Below are 23,262 nucleotides of genomic sequence, written 5' to 3' on the forward strand. Positions count from 1 at the left end.
GTCCTAGTTGGACTTTCCCGGTCAACAAATATTACATAAATAAATAAATAAAATAAAATAAATAAATATATAAAGTTATCAGTGAGATGTGTGAGTGTCCAGACTTCATACACCTCAAAAAATACATGTTAACACAAAACATGTTATCCTATGCACTTTTAAAGTGCTAAAATCGTCCCTAGTTTTGTGCCCATGTTCCCCCATTACAGCTGGCTTTGTCCAGATTTCATGCTGAAAGAGGTTGGAGGTATGTGCATACCCCTAAAGTGAGAAAAAGCTAAATTCTATTAAATTCTCTTTTTTTTATTAACCCAAGTAAAGTTTAAGTGTAGCTGAGCGGCTGTACGCGTCACGCAGTTGAGCTTATCCTAGCTGAAATATCCGAAGGAGCTAAATAGAAATACATGAGCAACAGGACTAAGCTGAAATAGCATAGTGGTTAGAGCTTACACTTTGCATGCAGGTATTTACGGTTTGAGTCCCAATGAAGTCTGTTCACTTTTACATGTGAAAGCAGTTGTAAAAGTGATATGTTTTAATAAATGAGGTAGTAAATAATATTTATCATCCAGGATAATGTATTAGGTCCAAAAATGTGATGTCAGTCCAGAAAAGATGTGAAACCCCATATAAACACAAGTGCCCCAAACAGTATAGTAACACAAGAATAAATGTAATGAAAGCACATAGGGGGATGTCAGGGAAGGTAACCATAAAATTGTAATATATCATTAATGATGAACAGTCCCATAAACCTGATAGTCTACAAAGTAAAATTTGAGCAATGCTAAGCAGTGCACAGCTATGCTTACTGGGTGTAAGCATTGCTTAAATATGAATGATAAGCAATTAGTATCCCAGCTAAGTGGATTTGCCAATTGATAAGCAGTGCTCTGACCATGTACACACTGCCAGCCTTAGCTAAGTGGGTTTGTGCGGCGCTTAGCTTAACTCAAGCATATTCAAAATGGCCCAATGACAGCAAAAGGTGGGAAATCAGCCTTATTTAAACCTCACAGATGGCAATTCAGCCCATAACCCATTGTAGCTCATCACTGCAGGCACCATGGCTGGAGTTGTTGAAGGATCATGCTTTCAGGTACAGCACTGGGGCATTCAGGAGTCCAGGGTCATGGCCAGACTCTTTGTAAAACACTATGAAGTGAGACTGCTGCAAGGCCAGTACCAGGGCTCCCAATACAAAGTGGAGGCCTGGGACTGTCTTGCACGTAATCTCACCAGTGCTACTGGCATCCCTCGGACTGGTGAGCAAGGTCAGCACCATTTTGCTGACCTTAAGCGTAAGAAGAGGGATCTCTTGGACCAGTGGATCCAAGATGCTCAGACACAGAATGTCCAAGCTGTGCGTAAGTATCAGTATTAAGTACTGTTTAACGAAAAGTCCAGCCTGTGTTTGTGATGGATAGGTATGCATAAATGTTTCTCTATCTGCTGTACAGCTGCAGATGTGAGGGCTGTGAATGTGGACGTGCACGCCAACAGGTTGCTAAGGCTGCATTGTGAGGCTGGTGAGTACAAATCTAGCTTGCAGTATTCTGGGAAAATAAATAGAAAGGAGTAGAATCTCACCTATCATTATATCAAAGTGTGTATTGTTGGTACTGAATAAATGACAAATTAGCATATTACAACTGATCTACAGGGTATATATATATATATATATATATATATATATATATATATATATATATATCAATCAAGAAAAGTGTCAGTAGTTGTCAATAAAACTGAAAACTCCAGACTGTTATGTTTACTTTGCTATTTGGTGCTATCAATCTATAAATGTGTAAATTTTCTGCACAGCAACTGTAGCTCTGAAAGCATTAAATAAATGTGGCTCATCTGACAAAGACTGTGTAGTGTTAAAAAAGGAGATTAACTATATGAAATGTTCCATGCACCAAGATTTGACCTCTGAATAGTAATGTTGTGTTAACCATTGTTTCCCAGAGTGTCAGATGTCAAAAAGTATGAATACCCAGTATAAGTCTTATCAGCAATACATGAATGTCAGAATTACAAGATCACATTGTACAACCAAGAGAGTAGTAGGCAGAAAACAATCAAACACGAGACAGCAGTTCCTCAATAGCTCATTATGATGAAACCCAAACATGTTGTACTTTTTTGCACAAACAGACACAGTTCGAATCCCGGGAGTGGTACTAAGCTGTATGCATAATGTCAACCAGGAATATGTGAATATGTATATAAGCAGTAAGGTATTGTTAACAGAAACTTCCTCCAAAAGTTTGACAGGTAAGAAAAGGTATATATTAGCTGTAACAAGGATGTACTTATACAATGTATATAACATCCACTGCCCAACCCCAAGGCTGCAAATGACAGCAAGCGAAGTAAATAGACTTCGTCACCTCCAAGATATGTCCCTCAAGTGCCATACTGTCATGCCTAGTGGTCATTGCTGCCAACACCCAGGGTGATCGATAAAAACAAGGCAGAGTATGAGTGCACATATGTAACCATGACTATGTGAATATGGGTAGAAACAGTCAGGTAGTGTTAACAGAATTTCCTCCACAGGTGAACCAGGTAAGATAAGGTATATATGTGTTGTAAAAAGGTTGTACTTATACACTGTGTAAAACACCCACTGCCCAACTCCAAGGCCATAGGTAGATGTAAAGTGAAGTCATACCTGGAGAGTAATGAGTGGAGTAATGATCATTATAGTTGTGAGCAATTGAAGCCTATTTAATTGTTAATTGCCATTTTTCTCTCTCCCTCACCCTATCTGCACCAATAATCTATGCACATAAATCAATGGGTATGTTTTCCACCAAACCTGCTGTTAGGATATGTTCCCTATTGTTCAAAATATCCTTAAATGTTTGAACTGTATGTTCCCTGTTTAAATATTATTATTGGTGGCCTGTTGCTATCAACATAACCTGCATGCTGTTATACTGTCCACTGTGGTTCCTTATATGCATGTGTTCTGTTTGCTATGCAACTGTTCCAAACTTGTTATATGGGGTCAATTGGAACACCCATGATGCTGTTATAACTAATCATAAAATGTGTGGTTCATGACTAACCATATTAAATATTTATATACCATATTATATTTTTATATTATAACCATTCTAATATTTAGTAAAACCTCAACACCATAGCACGTCTGGGAAGGCAGATCCTGGCGGATTTGTCTGTCCCACCTCATCTGGCCATGGCATGGGGACCCACCCTGGGACCTTCTTGTCTGCTGGTCCTGCAGCACCGTCAGGTGGAACTCCCTTAGGGGATGGGCCTCACCCCCCTCAGGAGTGGGCGCGGACAGGACACTGTCACCCATACACAAGTCCATAGTCTGGCATGTAGGGAGCTCCAAAATGAGTTTGGAGATTAGCTACGCCAGCTTTAGGGCCACGTGGTGCAACTTGAGGGTCAGCCTGCCCCTCCTGTTCAACCCCCAGCACAGCCACCTTTGGGGCTGTGAAGGTGCAGTGATGACTGCCTATGGGTGGGGACCTCAGTCCCACTGTAACCACTTGGGGGTTCATGTGCATCCGATTCCCAACCACCCTCCCTGTCCAAGGTGTTTACCCCCACATGTGTCATATACCACCCCTGTCTGCTGTCTTGTCTGTCTTGCCTGTATTCCTACCCAACTTACCTCCCCAAATATACCTACTATCCTTCCCCAACATCTCACCTTAAAAAAAAGGCAATCTGTTCCTAAAAAAAATTACGCCCATACATAGCTATCCATTTTGCATCTGTGTCTACTGGACACATGTAATCTGGTCCAATTGGCCTGACAACATATTACTGTTGTCCTCACCCCTCTCTTAGGGGTTTGAGTGTCCAAATTTACCTCCAAATTTTGTAGAAGTGCACAGCTGTTGCTGTAGAAGAAATGGACCGCTATGGACCTTCCTTACTCCCATGCTGCACATCCCTAGCGATCTTTCCCTCTGCATGCCCATTTTTTCACCACTATCCTATCACCCATTTTTTCTTTTCTTTTAAAGAAATTAGTGCAGGGGTAAGCAGGAGTAAGTGACAGTAAGCAGCGGTAAGCAGCAGTAAGTGTGTTTGCGTGACACTAAGCGATACCTACACAGATTAAGCATTTTTACGTTTAAACATGTTGGCATCGCTTAGCTTTGCACAAAACCTCAAAAACCCACTTACAACTGCTTAAAACTGCCTTAATCACCCTGTCTCTATCAGCCACTGTTTTGCCTAGCAACAAAATAAACAGCCTTGCCAAGTCTTGAATACAGGACCCTGTATGCCATAGCCAGAGCAATATATCACTACACCATCTGAGCTGTAGGAATCACTGTTGCTTTTTCAAATAAATCATTCAGTACAGGTAGTGAATAGTAGGGAGAAAACTGCAGAATCAGTCATGTGTAGTATAAATAAATATACACATATAAATGTGTATGGTGACAGATAAATATGAAAAAGTATATACATCAGATATATTGAGATATACATATGAAACACATACATGTAGAATATATACAAATATATTGTTATATAACTATAGATTTAGATATATAAAAAGGAATTTTATATATATATATATATATATATATATATATATATATATATAGACAGATATAGATATATATAAAAACACATATATAAATATAAATATATATATATATATATATATATATAGAGAGAGAGAGAGAGAGAGATATGTTCATAACATGTAGTGCAGTCATATCTCAGCACCATACCTCTCCACCTCTTACTGCAAGAATGCTGTATAAAGGCTGTCAAAATGGGGGGACAATGGGCCAAGACTAGGGACATAATGTAAGTACTGCAGTTATAAATGTAGAATGTTGCTACAGTAACAGGGTTTGTGTCAGCATACATGTGCAGAAGGGTGTGAGTTCTGAAACTGAAATGTATGTCATCATTTACTGACAGACATCCTCACATCATCACAGTGATTTACCAAGAAATGAAAATAATATGATTCTGTGGAACAGACCATAAATATGAGCAATAAACCTGGACAGTCTGAAACAATCTGACCAGTCGAGGGGTATGCTCTGAACCCCTTAGTGCAACAAATCTGGACCAAGCCTGACAAGGGGGGGGGGGTTAAATCAATGCAAATGGGGACATAGCTCAAATACCGGAGTAGATAAGCTGACACAGTTGATGCAGTAACACCCTCCTGTCTGTTCTAACATATAATGACTGGAATAGCACAAGTCCAAAACCCAATTACTTCCCACTAGTTAGTAACTTAAGTCTTCACATCATCCCACTGATGCGTCACAAGTACACAACACTTATGGGGGCCAGGCAACAGTACATTAGACAAATATCTGGACATAACCTCACATTAGGGAAAGTACACTGAGCTGCTAAGCGTGTCATCAAACAATGTCCACACTACAGTCAGACTGGCACAACACTAGCCCACATCTGCTATGGGGAACTACACATGTATTCGCAAATATATCAGGCACTACAGGGATGTAACAGCACTGAAAAACAGACACCAGTGTGAAAGTGCATACCCACAACTGATTTCACCACAGTCACAGTGACATTCTGGTAAGCCAAATTAACAGTAGAACATAATGACTGTGTGAACAAAACCATCAGCATGTTTCCCACTCACACACTACCCCTACATAGAATTCGAACCACAATACGATCACAACTTCAAATGCAAAGGCCACACACCAAACCTTGGAGGAAACTCCTTTTATTCACCGACTGAGCGCTTTCACCATAAAATGGCTTCTTCAGAGTCAGTGTATTACAAAAATCTTATTCAATATATAGTCAGTTAATAACATCATCAAATTATTCAATTAATCAATTAGTCATTTTAAAAACAACAAATCTCTAAAAAAACCTTTTAAAGTTCTTACAACAGTTCATTAATCACTTTTATACTGTCATTGTAAAACATGACACTGCTGCAATTCAATGAGAGAAGTGAAGAAATAGTCAAGTCACTGCAAGGGATGTGGGACTATTGTTTAAGTGATGCCATCAAGGGTATTCTAGGTATCAAACCTAGGATTGTATATAGTAAGGGGAACAATTTGAAAGGGATTTTAGAAAGTGAGGACAAAATCAAGACATCAAGAATGTCCAAGTGTGGTCATTGTAGAAGCTGCAGGTATATAGCAGAAGGCTCCAATATATGTGTCAAAGGGTGGGGTTATTCGTTACCTTGCCCGGGGAAATGTAATTGCAACACCAAGAACATAGTATACGTGAGTCTATGCATTACCTGTGAGGCATTCTACATAGGTATGACCACCCGTAGGTTACGTGATAGGATGATGGAGCACGTAAGAGCCATAAAGAACAAGGATTCCCACAACGCACTTTATGTTCACAGCATCAACTGTAGGGAATTTAAGAAGTTTGTATTTTTTGTTATTGATAGAGTAATGTTGGATCAGGAGGGTGATTTAGGAAACAGGGTAGCATTATTGGAAACGATGTGGCAATTTAGATTAAATGCCACTAGATACCCTGGAATAAATGACTACATTTCGATAAAACCGATTCTGAAATACAAGGCTAGTATTATATAACTCATTGGTATAATAACAATTTGAGGGTAAAAATATTTAATTTACACATCACAACGGATAAAATTTACAACAACAATAATAAAAAATAAAAAATACATCTGATTATAAATTTTTAATTTTACTTTGAAATAGAATGTTATGAGGTGTATTATGTGTACACATATATGTGTGTCATGTTTTACAATGACAGTATAAAAGTGATTAATGAACTGTTGTAAGAACTTTAAAAGGTTTTTTTAGAGATTTGTTGTTTTTAAAATGACTAATTGATTAATTGAATAATTTGATGATGTTATTAACTGACTATATATTGAATAAGATTTTTGTAATACACTGACTCTGAAGAAGCCATTTTATGGTGAAAGCGCTCAGTCGGTGAATAAAAGGAGTTTCCTACAAGGTTTGGTGTGTGGCCTTTGCATTTGAAGTTGTGATCGTATTGTGGTTCGAATTCTTTGCTGGTTGCCCTTGTATTTGGGAAATTTGATTCAACTACCCCTACATATATTGGACCAATTCACCATGTAGTATGATGCTTGTCTGTGGTATGGGACATGTCTCAGTCTGCCCCTACAAACATATACAGCTGATATAGCACCAGAAACTGGGGCAGCATGCAAAGTCAGATAGAAAAGGTCCCATAAGACATACATCTACCCCCCTCCCTACACAGGCAAAATAACATATTCACACTACACTGCTACACAATCCTGACAGTCTGTCAACAAATGCCAGAAATACACTGTTCTCCCAACTGTACAGAGTCACACAGGATGTCCAGGCTCTGTCCTCATGTATAAGGCCTCTCACACATAACTTTTCTGGCAGTCTGATACATCACCGGGGCAATATCAGGAATGAAGTCACTAAATAATGATATACCATACCTATCCACCTTTTACTGTATTACATCACAACAATACCTGACATACTTGGAGGACAGAGGCCCAAACACTGGGGGAGTATTTACATACTACTGTCATAAAATGAGAAGTTAGCTGGTGTAAGAGGGTTTCTTGCAACATATCTGTTCTGATGGATATGAAGTCAGAAACACAAATAGATGTTACCATTTACTGACTGCAAGCCTCAGAGTATGCTACTGATTTTCCATAGACTAAACATGTCATGATAATGTAATACAGGGAGATAATACTCCCTGTCTCTAGCTGCAGTTGGTTGCCTGAAGTGTGAAAAAGTGTAGCCATCTGGATACATTGAAAGTTGCTAGACTGTTTCTGAAATTTTGTGTTAACTTAGCCTGGGGGGTTCTGCTTGCATTATAATCTGTGCTGGTCACATTTTTTAGTCATTCTGCTCATCTTCCGAGTGGTTGGCTGCTGAGATTCACCTGCATAAATCAACTGACAAAAGCTGATTTAAGTATACGTTTCTCTGCACTTATTTAAGATTAGAAAATTTGTAGATAATTGCTATATATAATATTATACATGGAGATAATACTCCCTGTCTCTAGCTGCAGTTAGTCTCCCACCCCCCCCCCCTCCCTGTTCTTATTGTGGTATTAATCTTGGTGGCTTTGGAATTACCCACCCCTGCTGTAAATCTGGTTTGGACACTCCTACTGGGCCCATCTCATTTGCTCACTCAACTGAGTACAGTGAGATCATATTTTGATTTCAGACACTCCTACCAGTCCCATCTCTGCTGCTGTGTACAGAGAGAGCACTTGGGATGGACATCCCCTATAGCATTTTAATCTGCTCTGTTCCCTCCCTCTCAAAAAAAAAATTATAGTTTCTTGAGCTGCTCTAACTTAACTGTCTTCTACCTTAATACCTTCATTTGCTGTTCTTTGTGCTTTTAATTGTTCAAGTGCTCTTACTTGATTTTTCATAAACTTGTTTTTATCATTTTTAACTTATCGGCATTTATTTAAACTGTAGTTGCCTTAATATTGCTACACACTCAAGTGTGCTAGCTTGTACTGCATTTAAAGTGTTTTTGTTGCTGTCATTAGCTCATTCTTTCTTTCTAATACAGAGAGAACTTTTTGAGAATGCCAACCCACTTAACTAAAAAAAAAAAATGTGTATATATATATATATATATATATATATATATATATATATATATATGTATGGGTCCACTTCATATGATCGACAGTTCATATGACTGACATTCATTTAGTCGACAGTTCATTTGGCTGACAAAAAGTATTCAAGGCAAAAACCTGGGATTTGCCCCCCTCCCCACTGTTGTGCGACCGTGGAGTTGTTATATATAGTTGGGGGGGGCACAGCCCCCCACCTATACTTTTTTGTCAGCCAAATGAACTGTCGACCAAATGAATGTCAGTCATATGAACTGTCGATCATATGAAGTGGACCCATATATATATATATATATATGTGTGTGTGTGTGTGTGTGTGTGTGTGTGTATATATATATATATATATATATATATATATATATATATATATATATATATATATATATATAAATTCCAAGCTTGCTTTCTACCTTTCCTGTAAGTAGTCTAATCCAGATACAGATTTGCTGTATCCAGGACTGTTTGTAAGCTTCTGTGCCCCAAGCCTTTCTGTGTTGGAGGGAAGCCTTCTAGCTTATCAGTGGGAGTGGCAAGCACCAGGTAGCCTATCTACCACAAGAGTGGTTTCTGGCCCAGAAATTGTAGTTTATTGACCATTTGGGCAGTTTTTCCATCTTTTTCAACTTTCTGGTTTAAAAGCCTACATTTGCACTTGCTTCCGACCTTCCCTGTAACTAGTTTAGTCCAGATACAGATTTGTTGTATCCAGGACTGTTTGTAAGCTTCTGTGCCCCAAGCCTTTCTGTGTTGGAGGAAAGCCTTCTAGCTTATCAGTGGTAGTGGTAAGCACTAGGTAGCCTATCTACCATAAGAGTGGTTTCTGACCAGAAATTGTAGTTTATTGGCCATTTGGGCAGTTTTTCCATCACTTTCAATGTTCTAGTTTAAAAGCCTGCATTTGCACTTGCTTCCCACCTTCCCTGTAACTAGTTTAGTCCAAATACAGATTTGCTGTATCCAAGACTGTTTGTAAGCTTCTGTGCCCCCAAGCCTTTCTGTGTTGGAGGAAAGCCTTCTAGCTTATCAGTGGGAGTGGTAAGCACTAGATAGCCTATCTACAACAAGATCCTGATACAGATTCTTAGTTTTAGCACTTGAATTTGCTTATCCGTGCTCAGCACTTGTTCAGAACTTGTAAGCACTAAATAAACTACAAATTACTACAGCACTCACCCTTCCTCATTACCTAAAGGAAAACAGTTTTGGTACTTACTTTCCTCACTTGCTTAGAAAAAAACAGCTCTTGTACTCACTTTCCTCACTTGTCTAGAGGAAAATATTTTTTTTATTCAGGACTTTCAGGTATGTCCAAGGGTCAGCTCCCAGTGTTCTCTCCTGTCTATCTGTTGAATCTGGGTATCTTGGGGAAATGTAGCAATTGCCTCATGTACACAGATAACCATCTCCTCCTACCACCCAATACTACAACCTGTGAGAGATGCACTTAAACTGGAGGTAAAGCTCTCTCCAACAAAGACTGAACTTGATAGTCAAGAGGAGGAGGTAAACACTTGCACCACACCACACTCATCACATATTCCCACTACACCACCAAAATCCACACATAGAAACACAAAAATGTTCGCGGAGGCTCTCAATAATAATCTGATTAAGCAACAGAGACCTCCAAAGCAGAAATTCAAGCAATCTCCTACCACCAACACAACCCAAATGACACACAGCCCGCAGACCCAGTGTGCCACTCAACCACAGCCCATAAGGCAAAACAACATACCCAACACACTAGTCATAGGTGACCTCACTGAGGCAGATGCCTGGTGTCAGAGCCATGGCCTCAAGCTCAATGCTAGAAAGTGCATTGTTATCCTCTTTGGTAAAAACTCTGTACCCATGAACTACCACATAAGCAGCAGTCTTCTTAACACTGAATGTGTGATAAGAGACATTGGGACCCAGGTGGACAGTAGTCTCTCCTTTGATAATCACATTTCCACAGTAGTCAGGAAATCCTTCTACATGGCACACCTCATCACAAAAGGGTTCTCATCCAGGAAAAAAGAGGTCATTGCTCCCCTCTACTCGACACTCATTAGACCCATTATAGAGTACAACACCACTTTTGGAATGTACCTCACAAGACATCTGCAGCAGCTGGAAAGGCCACAGAAGTTCCTCACAAAGAGAATTACTGGCCTCAAACAGATGCCCTACACTGATCATCTAAAAAACTCCAGCTTTACTCTGTAGCATATCGCCTACTCTGAGGTGATCTCTGCCTAACATATAAAGCTACGTCAAACCCAGAGCTGTTGGACATGCTACACCTCAAGAAATCCCAATCCCTCCGAGCTACACACTCTAGGGAACTAAACCTTGTCACCACAATAAACAGGACTTGCTGGAGGGATAGATTCCTGTCCCATAGACTTCCCATACTCTGGAACAGGCTACCCATCTATGTCAAGCAAAGTTCCTCATTAACACTCTTCAAGAAAAATCTTGATGAGTGGATGGGAAATAGGAAATACACCCCTGGGATCACTTCTGTGGCTCTGCTCAACAGGGGCACAGGAAATTAACTTTCTTGGGTTGGTGTAGGCCTGGGATATTTGTTGGCTAGGCTTACTTAGGCCCTTTAGCCGATAGGCTAGTACTTATCTATGAACCTATGATTAATACACCAAACATAAGTGTCCAAACTCTGGCAGTCTGTGGATAGTCCTACAGTTGTGATTTATGTCAACCACATATCACTGTCAGATTTAAACTCATGCAGAAAAGCCAAGTCCACACAAACCCTGTCATACTAGCATTAAGTCAACTTTATAACAGAAATACTTACATTCTGTCCCTATGTCTGTGATATTCTCCCCATGCTTGTTGGGTTGTCTCCACAGTCTTTGTTGTAAGAGGTATTTCCAAACAACCCCTGTGATACTGTTGTTGACACACCTCCATGAAGTTCAGCTTACAGGCAAGGTAAAGGGCCATCGCCCACATGAAGTACTCAATTATAGAAGTGTATCGCCCACATGAAGTACTCAATTATAGAAGTGTGTTCCCATGCTGTTGGTTATAGAAATGATACCACAGCTGTTCTGCATGCAATTAGCAAGTGGGGGACTGCAATTGGTGCATAGGCCACCAGCTGCTCATGAGCATTGCCTACAAAAGGCTAGCTGCTGCCTATGTAAAACAGATGTATACCCTACATCTGGGAGAGACAGAGAGAGAGAGAGAGAAAGAAAGAAAGAGAGAGAGAGAGAGAGAGAGAGAGAGGTAGATACATTGGAATCCACATCCAGATCCAGATACAGCTAGCTAGCCAGGCAGCCAGCTAGCCATCTATCCATTGACATCTTGAAAAAAAAAAAGGTAGGTCAAACAAGTAAGCATGCAATGGAATGTAGTAGGGGGTATGTAATAGTGGTAAATATGAAGTTCAACAAATATGTCTCAACACTAGCTGTACTGATCAATGTCAATGCTAGAAGTATAAATCTCAAAATGCACTCACTCGAGGCACTCCTTATAATGGAGAACATCGATATCTATGCAGTGACTGAGACCTGGTTCAAGGCTCCAGAGAGCACCCCTGCACTACCAGGCTATAACTCATACCACACTTTTCGGCCGTGTAACCTGGACAGGAACACCAAAGGCAGAGGTGTGTCCATATTCATTTAGGATATCCACACCTCCAGGATACTTGCTCAGCATAATGCAGCCGAGGTTATCCAAGTGCAACTAAATCTGGGAAAAACTGCACTCCAAATTGTAGCTTGCTACAGATCACCCACCACGCCCCAGGATTCCCACTCCTCTTTTCTTGATGTACTGGAAAATATTAGGGTTCAACCAAACACCCTAATAATAGGCGATTTAAATGACCCCACCATTAACTGGGAAAACTACTCATGTACCAACTCCTTTGCTCAACGCTTTCTGGAATTCATGAACTCCAATGCCCTGGATCAACTTATCCACACCCCCACCAGGGGCAGCAGTATCCTAGATCTAGTCATTACCAACATGAGCGACCGGTGTTCCACACCTGAAGTCAACACCTCATTGGTCCAATCCGACCATAAGCTAATTACCCTAGATATCCACATCCTGCCCCCACCCCCCATTAAGGAAGCCATGGTAAAAAGTTTCTCCAAAGCCAACTTCATGCTTCTTAAGACAGAAGTGGTGAACTTCATGACACCCATGCAGATGGACAATACAGTTATGACTACTGATTTCTACACAACTGCAATTTAAAAGCACTTACATGAGTGCATGGATCATGCTATCCCAAACAGAACCAAGACGCTATCCCCTAAAAAAAGGAAGCCAATCTGGTGGCCCCCTGCCATAAACAAACTGTACAACAGAAGGAAGAAATTGTTGCAAAAGAGAGTAAAATCCCATGAGTGGAGGAGCTCCCTGGTCAGCCTCAGTAAGAAGCTGTGATCCCTGATAAAATCCTCCAAAGCTAGTTACAAAAACAAAATCGCCACTTATTCTAAAGACAGCCACAAAGCATTTTATAGCTATGTCAAGAATCTCAATGGCAACTCTCAGATCTGCTCTGAGTTACAGCACAATGGCACTAAATATACAGACCCAACTGATATTGCCAACATCCTGGCAGATAGGTTCAGTGCTGACTTTACCCTCTCTCACCCCCTAAAAAGCCCATCTCTATACCGGAAGAATGCAAAGTTCCTGTAATCATGGCTGCACAGGTAAAAAACACACTCTCCAAAGTCAAGAACACAGCATCCATGAGACCAGACAACATCCCAGGCTGCATTCTACATAAACTATAGAACAAACTGGCACCCCACCTAAGTACCATGTTCAATCATAGCCTCACCTCAGGCTTTGTGCCTGCTGAATGGCGCACAGCAACGGTTATCCCACTCCACAAGGGGGGAGCCACCACGGACCCTGGGAGCTACCGCCCCATTAGCCTGATGAGCCTGGTCTGCAAGGCCATGGAACATATCATCATGGAACTTATAAACAAAGACATTGGTAATCTCCAAATTCTGGACCCCACCCAGTTTAGGTTTGTAAAAGGCAGATCATGTCTCCTAAACCTGACAAGCTTCTTTGAAGCAGTCACCAAAGCCATAGACAAGGGTAAAGTGGTTCACACAGCCTATCTAGATCTTGCCAAGGCTTTCGACAGCATCCTCCACTCTGGAATTTTAGATAAACTCACTAAACTAGGTATAAATCCCTATGTCACAAGATGGGTTGCCAACTGGCTCACTGACAGAACCCACACTGTGAAAGTAGCAGACTCCAAATCCGACTTCAGACCAGTGACAAGTGGCGTACAACAGGGTTCAGTCCTGGGTCCTCTCCTGTTTGGTATCTACTTCTCTGAAGAACAGGCTAACACAGAAGGTCTTTGGCTAACGAAGTTCACAGATGACTGCAAACTAGGAGCCATAATTGAATCTCCTAAGGATGTGGACATCCTACAAAAGGGCCTCACTGAGACAGGTGCCTGGTGTCAAAGCCATGGCCTCAAGCTCAATGCCAAAAAGTGGATTGTCATCCCATTTGGTAAAAATTCTGTACCCATGAACTACAACATAGGTGATAGTATACTTAACACCGAAAGTGTGATAAGAGAACTTGGTACACAGGTGGACAGTAGTCTCTCCTTTGATAATCACATCACCACAGTAGTCAAGAAATCCTTCTATGTGGCACACCTCATCACAAAAGTTTCTCATCCAGAAAAAAAGCGGTCATTGTTCCCCTCTACTCATCACTCATTAGACCCATTATAGAGTACAATGCCCCTTTTGGTATGTACCTCACAAGACATCTACAACAACTGGAAAGGCCGCAGTAATACCTCACAAAGAGGATTACTGGCCTCAAACAGATGCCCTATGCAAGCCATTTAAAAAAACTCCAGCTTTACTCCGTCACATATCGCCTACTCAGAGGTGATCTCTGCCTAACATACAAAGCTCTGTCAAACCCAGAGCTGTTGGACATGCTCCACTTAAAGAAATCCCAATCCCTCCGAGCTACACGCTCTAGGGACCTAAACCTTGTCACCACAATAAACAGAACATGCCGGAGGGATAGATTCCTGTCCCAGAGACTTCCCATACTCTGGAATAAACTACCTATCTATATCAAACAAAGCTCCTCATTAGCACTCTTCAAGAAAAATCTTGATGATTGGATGGGAAATAGGAAATTCATCCCGGGGGGCACCTCTCTGGCTCTGCTCGACAGTGGCACAGGAAAATAATTTTCTTGGGTGGCAAAAGCCAGGGTACCTTTTTGGCTGGGCTTGTATAGGCCCCAGGGCCAATGGCCTAGTACCTACCTATGAACCTATGAACCTGATATATTGATAATCATAACCTATGGCCATAGCATCTGCGTCTGTCTGCAATGAACTAGATTACAGCTCAGGCCCCTGAGCCACCCTGGGAAAGGATGCCTCACATATGACTACTACTGGAGTGTGTGTTGAACAATACTGACTGTGACAATGTTAGGCCAGCTACTGGGATGTTGTAGATAGCCATACAGTAATTGTGAATACAAATATGATATACATGTTTGTCCCAGAAATGTAAGGGACCTGTGCAGGGTATACATAGTGAAATAGTGTTGCAGTTGTGTGTGTTGAACTGCATGTGATATACTGAACTCACACCATTCAACTGTCCAGTGTTATGCACACTGACCATATGTGTGCCTCCTATTTGTACTCATTTACTCAAAGGGTTGTGTTATGTCTGGCAAATAATTGGCAACCTGTGAACACCGACATTACAACATTACATCTACTACTCTTTCTTTTGGCTGTTCCTGTTAAGGGTTGCCACAGCAGATGATCTGTCTCCATGTCTTCCTCTCCTCTGCATCCTTTGTCACACCAACCACCTGCATGTACGCTATCACCACATCCATACGCCTTATCTTAGGCCTTCTTCTTTTCCTCTTACCTGGCAGCCTCATCCTTTCACAAATATACTCAGCATACCTACTCATCACATGTCCAAACCAACATAATCCTGCTATTGTCTGGCTTTGTCTCCAACCCCGTCCAACCTGGGCTGAACCCTAACATACATGTTCCTAATCCTGTCCACCCTCATCACACACAGTGCAAATCTTAATGACATTAACCCTGCTATGTCCAGCTCTGACTCCTGCCTTTTTTTTCAATGCCACTGTTGACAACCCACATAACATAGCTGGTCTCACTACCCTCTTGTAGACCTTCCTTGTCAAGCTTAGTGGTACCCGTCTGTCACAAATCACTCCTGACACTCCTCTCCACCATCCACATCCTGCCTGTACTCTCTTCTTCACCTCTCTCCCACACTCCTCATTACTCTGAACTGTTGTTCCAAAGTATTTAAACTTATTCACCTTTGCAAACTGTACTCCCTGAATCCTCACCATTCCTCTATCCTCCCTTCCATTCACAGACATATATTCTGTCTTAGTCCTACTGACCATCATTTCCCCCCCCTCTAAACCATAACTCCACCTCTCCAGGGTCTCCTCAACCTGTTCCCTACTCCCATTACAGACCACAATGTCATCTGCAAACAGCACAGTCAACAGGGACCCCTGTCTGATCATGTCTGTCAACCTGTCCATCACCACTGCAAATAAGGAAGGACTCAGAGCTGATCCTTGATGTACTCCCATCTCCACCTTAGATGCACCTGTCACTCCCCATGCAGAACTCATCGCTGTCACACTAGCCTTTTGCTTATCCTGTAGCATTCTTATGGATTCCACCACCACTCCTGACCTCTCTATACAATACCACAACTCCTCTCTAGGCATCCTGTCATATGCTGTCTCTAAGTCCTCAAAGACACAACGCAGCTACTTCTGACCTTCTCTGTACATCTGCGTCAACACTCTCAGAGCAAACATCGCATCTGTACTGCTCTTTCCTGGCATGAAACCATGCTGCTGATCAGTAATCCACACCACCCTTCTCAACCTATCTTCCGCCACCCTTTACCATTACCTCATGCTGTGGCTGATCAATGATATCCCTCTGTAGTTACTACAGCTCTGCACATCACCATTATTCTCATAAGCAGTACCAAAACACTTTTCCCCACTCCTCATGCATCCCCTCACTTTCCAAGATTACAGTAAACAATCCAGTTGAAAAGACCACTGACATTTCCCCGAAATACCTCCATGCATCCACAGGTGTGTCATCTGGACCAACAGGCTTTCCATTCTTAAACCTCTTCAAAGCTATCCTTACTTCCTCCTTGATAATCTGTTGCACTTCTTGATTCACCATACCCACATCATCCAAATTTATCTCTCTCTCTCTCTCTCTCATTCTCCTCATGCAACAGCCCATCAAAGTACTGTTTCCATCTTCTGTACACAATCTCCTCACTTGTGAATATGTTTCCCCCATTATCCTTTATCACCCTTATTTGCTGCACATCCTTCCTAGCTATGTGCCTCTGACTAGCCAATTGGTACAGGTCCTATTCTCCATCCTTGGTGTCAAACATTGCATACAACCATTCAGACGCTCCATCCTTAGCCTTTGCCACCACTCTGTTTGCCATGCACCCCATCCCCTTATACTCTTGTCTACTTTCTTCATCTGTCTGACAATCCCACTTCTCCTTTGGCAGCCTCTTTCTCTGTATACTCTCCTGTACTTACTCATTACACCAACAAATCTCCTTGTCCTCCTTCCTCTGTCCAGATGTCATACCAAGCACCATTCTACTCATCTCCCTTACTAGCTTGGATATATTAAACCAAATATGTGGTAACTCTTCACTACCACCCACTGCCTGTCACAACTCTTCCCTGAACTCAACCTCACAATCACCCTTTGTCAGTACCCACCATTTGATCTGTGGTGTTGCCCTCACACTCCTCTTCTTGATCACCAACAATACCCCACAGGCCAAAATTCCATGCTGCATAACTACACGTTCCTCTGTCACCAGTTTACAGTTTCCAACCCCCTTCAAACAGTCTCAGCTGCATAGGGGATAATCCCCCTGTGTGCATCTTCCTCCACTCTTGTATATCATCCTATGCCCCTTGGTCTTGTAAAAATATGTATTCACCACAGCCATGTCCAACCTCTTTTGCAAACTCCAACACCATCTCATCTTCTGCATTCATTTGCTTGATATCATACCTGCCCATCACGTCTGCATCCCCTCTGTCCCCTTCACCAACTTGCCCATTGAAATCTGCTCCAATCACCACTCTCTCACCCTTGGGTACAGTCATCACCACTTCATCCAACCAGTCCAAAGTACATCACTCTTATCCCTCACACATGCAACTAGTGGAGCATATGCACTAACAACTATCATCATTACACCATTAATTTCCGGCCGCATAAACCTTGCACTACCCAATACTCCTATCACTGCCAAACATACTCTTGGCATAATGCTCCATTAGCTTAACACCTACACCATTTCCCCTCACATACACACCATGTTAGAACTATTTGTACCCAAGTATGATACACACAGCCATAACCCCCTTCCATCTGGTCTGTGGCACACATGATTTATCCACCTTTCATCTGTCCATCATATCAACTAGTTCAGTACCAATACCAGCCATACACACAACAGTATAAGTTCCTAGCACTCACTACCACACACCTAGCCTTTCCCCTCTCTGCCTGCCATAGGAGCATTGGACATCCTCCAGGGCACAACTGAATGCAAAGGCTACCCAACTATCAAATGACATACATGTGTTATAGCAATATGAAGACAGTATCACTAATATTGGCCCATAGCCCACCATGTATGTGCAGCATCCTTCAAATGTCCTGCCCTACCAAGTTGACAGGAATTACTGAGCAACAAAAGTGTTATGACAGTGTGTCATACTGACATATAACATAAATGTATAGCATTTATTACCTGTGTAGATGTATTCATGTATGGGTAGGTGTACCTGACTGCCTCATAACACCTGACATGAGATGCAAAACATCACATAAATGAGCTGTACATGTCGTACATGTGTGTAATCTTACTGCCTGTGCATCCAACAGAGTTACACTTCTACAGCTAATGGTTGTTGCAATGCCCTGACAGACATGGGTACTAGCATAAGCAGGAGTATCATGTAGACATTTTCGAGTTGCCCAACTGTATTATGACCTAGTGTCCATGCCTAGTACAAACAATTATATGACCATCCACATAGCTGTATGGCCTCAGCAATACCTTACTTGTACAACCTGTCTCCACCAAAGTAGAGTAAACCCCTTTGCGAGACAGCAATAATGCACAAAGCACATAATGGGATGCTATATTGGCTGTACAGGGAAAAGTAGGAGCATGCACCAACTGGCCAGCATGTCATCCTTTGTCTGAACAACCATAGTAGGTCACAGGTGGATTACTGTAAGGCTGACTAGTACAAATTGGATACATCCACTAAGGGCAACTAGGAGGTCATCTTTACAGATGTCTTCAGTCTCAGAGGCAATAACCCAACCCACCCTGTAATGGAGGTCAATCACAGCACATACATACACACCATAGCTACAGCCAACCTGATGCAGACATGTTTAGGCCAAACATCACCTCCCTGCCTCAACATCAGTATAGGTGGATATGCACAAAACACGTACTCATACCCTCATCATCATGGGTCAGGTGCAAACTGCCTACTTAAACATAAAAATAGCAAGTCCCCTTGGGGACTGATAACATTCCTGTCTGCATCCTACAAGAACCCAGACATATGCTTCCAGCTCCACTGCACACTGTATGCAAGCCAAGCCTGAGCAGCATTGACATTCCATCTGGAAGGAATACGGACACTGTCACCACTCTACACAAACGTGAATGGTTGTTTATGAAATGTACTGGCCCTCAATTGGGGGAACATGATACAACAGGACCAGGAGTACAATGCATGTTCATTCAGTGATGGTGGGTATGGGGTATGATGTGTTTCTATGTAGTGGCTACTGATACTCATTAGTCATGCGCTGTCTCTGTAAAGAACTCTGGCCAATGTCTGTGGTCCTGTGATGTGTTTCCCTGTTTATGTCTTCCAGGTGTCATGCAATGCTAGCTGCCCTATTTGGAACAGGAGACTTCAGCCATAACTGAGGCCATCCTGCAGAACTATGACACCCTCTTCAGTCAGGGTCACCAACATCAGCGGGACAGGACTGCCCTATGGGATGATATAATCCAAAGAGTCAACACCTTGGGCCACCACGGACACACGTACGATCAGGTCAGGCACAGAGAGACTGACCTGATTCAGTGAGCCCGGTAAAGGGCTGCTGCCATAGCAGGGGACTTTGCCGCTACTGGTGGGGGGCCAGACAGACAGACCCCACTTACAGCAACAGAGGAGCTCCTTGCCAACCTTGGAGTAACCCCCACACAACCATCTACACAGGAAATATCAGTTGTGGAGGTGGGTAGCACCCAGGCAACAGGCAAGGAGTGTCCAGGGAAGGAAAACGTACACATCAGTGTACTGAGGTAGCATTACAAAAGTGTTCTATAGAGTCTTTAGGTGCATATGTCAGTGCAAAATAGATTAGCGGGTGGGGTTTAATAATGCACACAAGTGCACATCTATGGTGAAGGACAGCAAATTATGTAATATCATAGTTTATACTGTACCTGTGCATAAATGTAGCATTAATCTTGGACCAATGCCTCTTGTGAATCTACTGACAATACCTCTCCTTTCCTTCTACCTAGGTCCTTCTCATCTATATGAGGTACAGCAGCCTGAAGATGGTGAGTATGAGATTTTACTGTTGTGGCTCACCACTACCCAGGAATGTTAAGGTCATGCATGTAACCATGCACACAGCTGTTACACTCAGCAGCCATTTGCCAATATCTGCATGATCACTTGTGGTGGGGTTCACTACATAATATCACAGTGGATATCACAGGGGCCTATTTGCATGAGATGTCACATATCTGTAGCATACCTCACAAACCTGTCATTGCAGGACATCTGGATAAAGATTGCCAAAATGTGGGGATAAAGACCAAAGACTGGGGACATATTGTATACATTAGTGTTATACAGTACATATAAAAGGTGTACACAGCTGTTAGAATGCCAGGTATTTGTGATATATGACAATGTGGGCACAATACACAACACCAAATCCATCCAACCTTTCATGTGACCTATAATCTGTACAATGCAACTGTGAAAGAAACAAATCTGTTAGGGGAACAAGTATGTGACATGAAAATTGTCCAGGAAGCTAGATGCATATGTGTGCACAGGGTAAAGCTGATACTGTGGTGTAGCAGCATTTGATAAAACCACAGCAGTACATCATATTTATGTGGAGTCTGCATGTCCTCCCAGCAGTCGAGTGGCATTCGAAAGACATGCATAGAATGGTCATGCCTTCATTGAAGGTTGGGCATCGAGCTGGCACCTCGGCACCCGTAAAAAAATCTACTGCCAATCATTAGCGGACCGGAGTTCCACTGTGGCGACCCCTAACCGGGAAAAGCTGAAAGAAGAAGAACAACAACATCATATTGGATACACACCTGCCATCAATTACAGACCCTTGGATTAACTGCAGATAACAGTCAGCTCATATACCAAGAATATCCTAACATAGACCTACAGTTGCCTGCTACAGCAAAAGCCATGGTTCGCATACAGCTTAACATGCTGCAAAGGGATCACATTTTAGAAATGTATCAGCCTGGAGAAGGCTACAGAAATATACCCACAGCATTGCATATGCCATGGAACACAGTGCAGGTAGTCATCAAAAGGTTTTCAAGATATGGTGCAACAGTGACATTGTGAAGAAGTGGACATCCCTGCATGTATGTTGAGAATACAATACCAAAAATGTCCAGGGAAGCTGCCAGGAGTCCTACAGCAACCCTGAAGGTATTTCAGACATCTCTGGAAAGTACTGGGTGTGCACTACATGTGACAATAATCTTCCATGGTCTCCCACATGTCTTGCCTATAGGGTGTGTTTGGAAGATGGCAGCTGTTCCTCACAACAAACAACATCCAGTCCTAGGTAACATCTGGACAACAATACATCAGCTTTTCAAAAAGCATGTGTGGAAATGTGTTAAGGTGTTATGAGACAAAGGTTAAACTCTCTTTGTCCACAATCTGGCCATGTTAATTTGGCTCAATAAAAGCACTGCACAACAGCAGAACAACACTACCCACACAGTGAAGCAGGGTGATGGCAGTGCCCTGATTTGGGTTTGATGTTCACAAGCTTGAACTGGGGTTGTAGCAGATTTGAAGTGTATTATGACCAGTTTCAAACATCGGTACCTTGTGGCTATAATCCTTCTGGTGTCTGACACATAGCTTTGTATGGGGAGGAATTCCAACATTGCACACAACAATGGCCCACACCTTACATCCAACTGAACAAAAGAATGACTTCACAAGAACACAATCAACAGTCTGCAGTGGCCAATCCTGAGTCCATACCTGAATATAATACACAATCTGTGTGGTGACCTGATGAGTGCTGTGCACAGGGGATGGCATTGCAATCTGACAGATTTGGAGGTGTTTTGCAAGGGAGAGTGTGCAAACATTGCCATGTCAAGATGTGCCATGCTGATACACACCTTCCTAAGAGGACTGAATGTTGTGATGAGATCAACAGGTGCTTTACCAAAGTATCAGTTTATGGGTGTGCACCCCCATGCAACCATGTAGCCCGGCTATTGTATGTTTATAGGCTGGTACTAGGCTATCAACCCTAGGGCCTATACAAGCCTAGCCATAACAATTTCCTGGCTATTTCTTCCCACAATATTTACTTCCCTGGACCCCTGTCTAGCAGGTTGACTGACGTGATTCCTGGGGTGAATTTCCTATCTCCCATCCAATCATCAAGTTTCCTTTTGAAGAGGGCCAAAGAGGCTTGACATGTGTGGGCAGTCTATTCCAGAGTCTGGGGTGTTTCTGGGTCAGGAACCTATCCCTCCAGCATGTTTCGTTCATTGTAATGACAAGGTTTAGATCATTGGAGCATGTGGCTCTGAGGGATTGGGATTTCGTTAAGTGTAGCATGTCCAACAGCTCTGGGTTTGACATGGCCTTGTATGTTAAGCAGAGATTTTCTCCGAGTAGACGATATATGACAGAGTATAGCTGGAGGTGTTTTAGATGGTCCACATAGGGCATCTGCTTTAGGCCTGTGATTCATTTAGTGAGGTATTTCTGCGGCCTTTTCAGTTGTTGCAGGTGTCTTGAGAGATACATACCAAATGGGGTGTTGTATTCTATAGTGGGTATAATGAGGGATGAGTGCAGTGGGACAATGACCTCCTTTTTCTGGATGAAAAGCCTTTAGTGATGAGGTGTGCCACACAGAAGGATTTCCTGACTGTTGTGGTGATGTGGTTATTGAAGGTGAGACCACTATCCACCTATGTTCCTAAGTCTCTTATTACACTTTTGGTGTTTAGTGTACTGCCACCTATGTGGTAATTCATGGGTACATGTTTTTCCCAAAGGGGATAACTATATATTTTTTGGCATTGAGCTTGAGCCCCTGGGTCTGGCACCAAGCATTTGTTTCTGTAAGGCCCTTTTGTAGAATATCCACATAATTTGGGGATTCAATAATGGCTCCCAGTT

The sequence above is a fragment of the Protopterus annectens genome, chromosome 1.part1 (assembly GCF_019279795.1).
Source record: "Protopterus annectens isolate FY-2018-M chromosome 1.part1, PAN1.0, whole genome shotgun sequence".
Lineage (NCBI taxonomy): Eukaryota > Metazoa > Chordata > Ceratodontiformes > Protopteridae > Protopterus > Protopterus annectens.